The sequence below is a fragment of the Chrysochloris asiatica genome, unplaced genomic scaffold, assembly GCF_000296735.1.
Source record: "Chrysochloris asiatica unplaced genomic scaffold, ChrAsi1.0 scaffold00019, whole genome shotgun sequence".
In the NCBI taxonomy this organism is placed as follows: domain Eukaryota; kingdom Metazoa; phylum Chordata; class Mammalia; order Afrosoricida; family Chrysochloridae; genus Chrysochloris; species Chrysochloris asiatica.
In genome coordinates this window covers 27,102,661-27,107,632 of record NW_006408537.1, presented here as the reverse complement: position 1 = coordinate 27,107,632, position 4,972 = coordinate 27,102,661, and positions in this window count along the sequence as shown.

Genomic DNA, 4,972 nt, shown 5'->3' with positions numbered 1-4,972 from the left:
TATAGGTGTTCTTGTGCATCTCCCCTCACTTCATATCAGCTGGATGCTTCACTCTCCACTCTAGTCCTCTGTGGCCATGTCACTGCCTCTGGGCCCAGGAATCCCCAGGTCTTGCCGTACTGCTGGTCATCCAGGTCTCCACCTGGGTTCACAGGAGTCTACTGAATGTGATTGGACTTAGATCCCAACTTCATTGCTCTTTTTACCCCCTCTTCCCCTTATCGGTGACCACCGTGGTCACCAGCCAGACCACATGCCTACTTGTGTATTCCCCTTGAATCTTAGTCTTGGAAGGGGCTTGCTCTGAAGGGACCTGACCACTTGCCTTGATGGCTCCAGTGAACCCATTCTCTTTTGCATACCTAACATATCTTCTCTTGAGATTTCCATATTTTCCAAGGATGTTTACATATTTTCAAATATGGTAAATTTCTAGCTTCAAGAGTTAATCCAGCTGCGAGTCACTTGGGAGAGCTAGAATATTACTTATAGCAATTCTTAGGAAAGTCACTTGCCAGAGTCCCAGTTAAGAAGTAAAATCGTCTTTGTCTTAGAAATTTAAAAACATCTTGGCAAAGCAGTCTTTGTTTTATTTTATTTTTGTGGTGAAAAAAATTTATATTTACAATTAACCAGATGGACTCAGTTTGAATGATCCCAATTTTGTTGGCAACACCAACATCATGGTCAGGAGGCAGACTTTTCTCTCAGGTCTGCTGACAAAGTTGACCTTGGCCATATCAATGTCATAGAGCTTCTTGACAGCCTGTTTGATCTGGTGCTTATTGGCCTTGACATCCACAACAACACGAGTGTGTTATCTTTGATCTCTTTCATGGCTGACTCAGGATCAAAGTGAACTTGATGATGGCATAGTGGTTAAGCTTGTTTCTCCTGAGGATATTTGCGCTACATTGGGTTACTTCAGTGTGTTGGGATGCTGGGAGATGGGTGACATCGAGATTTTTTTTTGTGTGTGTGGTTGTTGATGTCTTTCAGCTGTCTTCTTGGCCTTTAATACCTTTGCTTTGGCTTCAGTTTTGGGAGGGACAGGGGCTTACTACTTCACTTTTGAAGCCATTTTCATAAAAAGAAAAAAGTACAACCATATTTTTAAAATTTTAAATTCATGTCAGATCATCAGATACAGAAAGGGAGGAAGAGAAAGGAAAGAATTTCCAAATTCATCTATCCCACTTATGTTTTAGCATTACAGCCATGTAATTGGTGGTGATGGTTATATGCCATGGAGTCAGTTCCAACTCATAGCGGCCCTGTACAGGTTTTCCAAGGCTGTAAATCTTTACTGGAGCAGAAAGCCTCATCTTTCTCTCGTGGAACAGCTGGTAGTTTCGAACTGCTGACCCTGAGGCTAGCAGCCCGATTCATAACCACCATGCCATGTATTTACACCTGGGTACATCTCACATGTAGGAGTCCTCGTGGTGCAGTGGGTAAAGCCCTCAAGTGTGAACTGAAAGGTCTATGGCTCAACTACCAGCTACTCCATAGGAGAAAGATATGGCAGTTTGCTTCAATGAAGTTTTGTAGTCTAGGAAGCCTATGGGGCAGTTCCACTCTGTCCTATGGGGTCAATATGAGTAATGTGAACTCTTGGTGTGGCGTTGTAGGATAAGCACAGGACTGCTAACTGCAAGGTCAGCAGTTCAAACCTACCAGTTGCTCCTTGGAAAACCTATACAGGGTCACTATGAGTCAGCACAGACTTGACAGCACTTAAAACAACGACAGGAGCAATTTAATCATCAGCAGTGAGTTTGGTTTTAGTTGGTTTAAACCTCACAACTGCATTCTGAGTTGGAGGCAAGCAAAGAAGTTCTGTGTCCAGTCAGCACTCTACCAGGCTTTCTGAGGTGTTCAAGGGACTCTGATACTAGGGGTGAAAGACACTTCCTTTTGTTGTTGTTGTTGTTAAATGCCGTGGAGTTGTTTCTGACTCATAGCAACCCTGTATAGGGTTTCTGAGGAGAGATTGGTGGGTTTGAACTGTCAACCTTGTGATTATCATTCCAGTGTTAATCCTACAGTGCCACACCGGACTCCTTTTCTTTACCACAACCAAATTCATTGGTTTTTTAAAAACAGCAATGCAGAACTTTATAGTATTATTCAATAAAGCTTTTCAGTGAAGATTCCTTTACATTTTATTTTAAGTGGCAATCACATTACTCACATTGGGTTCTCAGCCCTCAGCTGAGTTTTTAACTCACACTGTTTAAAAATTCAGAAAACTGAAGACTTCATTCCTTCCTTGGAAATTTGGCCTGTTGATGTTTAAATTCCAAGGACACAGCCTAGTCACAGATCTCTTGGGCATGAGGAGATGGCTTTTCTTTTTCATGTCTAAAATGACGGAAAGGGATGACATTCATAACAGTAATTTATCTCTTGTTTAGGGCCCGATACTCTGGTTTTCTTTGTGCCTTAATAAAGTTTACAAAGTAGTAAACAGTATAATTACTGTCAAGTTGATGCTGACTTATAATGACCTTACAGGACGAGTAGAACTGCCCCATAGGGTGCCCAAGGCTGTAAATTTTTACAAAAGCAGATTGCTACGTTTTTCTCAGAAGAGCGGTTGGTGGGTTCAGCAAGGATGTAAATTTTTACAAAGTAGATTGCTGTTTTTTTTCTCAGAAGAGCCACTGGTGGGTTCAAACCATTCACCTCTTTGGTAAGCCACCAAATGCTTAACTGTTGAGCCACTAGATCCAGATACATATTTCAAGGAACCCTTTATTCTGTCATGTTCCTTGCCCTTTGCCTTGAGAGTTATAAGGTGTGTAAATTCTCTCTTGGAAGGAAACAGCTCAAGCCTTGAGTACTATGTAGTTCTTATTGCAGCTTATCAAGTTTCTTTTCTCAAAGACAGGGAGAACGTCACTCGAGGCATGGCCCTGAGTCTCAGCTGTGCTGAGGCTAGCTGCTCTGAGGGCTTCTGGCATAAGTTGGTTCTGATTCATAATGACCCTGTATAGGGTTTCTAAGGAGTGGCTGATGGGTCTGAACAGTTGACTTTGAAGTTAGCAGTCTGCTCAGAGTATCAGTTCTGTGGGAGAGAAGAAGTTATGATATGGTCTGATGTAATTCCACACAAAACAAAGCAACAACAGTATCAACAACTATTGTTGTTGTTGTTAAGTGCTGTTGAGTTGATTCCGACCCATAGCGACCCTGTGTAGGGTTTCCGAGGAGCAGCTGGTGAGCTTGAACTGCCAACCTTTCATTTCAAACGGCTTTGCAGTCTGGCGCATTAACCCACAGCGCCACACCAGGCCTCCATCAACAACTATTAGGGACAGGGGATAAAAAAAACCCAAATTACCCGGGCAACCTTATTTTCTTTAAATATACATCTGTCAGGCTTTTCCAGCTATTGAAATGTCTTTCTGTTTCATGGATCCCAATTTATGAATCATTAAGCTAGGCTGGCAGGTAGAAACATTTATTATTTCTTTGCATCTAACAATGGTATGTTTTATTTAAAATACAAAAATTTCCCTAAAACAAAATGTTAGTAGCTTTCTTTTTTTCATTTAGTATGAGGGATTTCAAAAAATTTGTGGAAAGTGGAATGAAAAGATGATGGAACTTTTCCATGAACTTTTTAAAGCCCCCCTCGTGTATTTTCAACACTGTTCCAGACATGTGCTGCCCTGCTAAAACATAAGGCTGGAGTTTATAGTCTTGTGATTAGATAGGAGAAGGTCCCTGGGTAGCACAAACAATTTGCTCTTGGCTGCTAATGTAGGCTCTCTACTCCTCTAAAGATTTATAGTCTCAGAAACCTTGAGAAGCAGTTCTATTGTCCTACTAATCTAGATATGTGGTAGGATGGCCCTCCACGTTGGAATCCATTTGATGACAGTGGGTTTGGTTATGGTGGCTTTGCTAACTTAAAGGTTGGCAATGTGAACTTACTCAGTTGGGCAGAAGAAGAAAGGTATGAAGATCGGCTTCCATAAAGATTGTTGTTGTTGTTAAGCACCGTGGAGTCGGTTCCAACGCATAGTGACCCTGCACAGGGTTTCCGAGGCTGTAAATCTTTACGCGAGCAGAATGCGAGATTGGCGGTTCTAGCTCACCAGCTGCTTTATGGAAACCCTATACAGGGTCGCTATGGGTCAGAACCAACTCGAAAGCATTTAATTACAATAACAGCCAAGAAAACTTAAGGAGCAATCTATAACACTGGGTCACCATGAGCCTAACTACATAGCAATGGGTTTCTGGTGTATTTTTTTTGTTGTTATATAGGAAGTTTACTATTATGTATAGGGATACAAAAAAGACAATCTGAGACTGCAGACTCAATTGAGAATGTGAATGTCATTTTAACTTATTTTTCTTCCTTTGTAGCAAGTGTACCAATTGTGTCAAATTAAGACTTTGTTGTTTTTTTTTTTTTTTTTCTTTTTTTTTTTTTAGAATAGCACTGTTGCTGTTGAATCCATTTCAGCTCATAGTGCCCATGTAGGACAGAGTCCACCTCTTCCATAGGGTTTCTCAGGCATGCAATCTTTACAAAAGCAGACTTCCTGCCACATTTTTCTCTAGCAGAGTCACTGGTGGGTTCAAATTGCCACCTATTGTTTAGTAGCCTAATATAAAGAGAACAGAAGGTTTTGTTATTGTTGCTATTAAGTGCTTTTGAGTTGGTTCTGACAATAAGAGACCCTGTATGGGGTTTCCATGAAGCAGCTGGTGAGCTTGAACCGCCAATTTCGTGGTTCAAAGAGACTTTACAGTCCAGTGCATTAAACCACAGTGCAGACAAGTAAAATTCCCCTTGTTAGCACCTTCCTAACTCATTCCTCTTTAAAATATACACTTAGACTTATTCAATCTGTATGTGGAACAAATAATCCAAGAAGCTAGGTTATATGAAGAAACACATGGCATCAGGATTGGAGAAAGACTCATTAACAACCTGCAATATGCAGATGATACA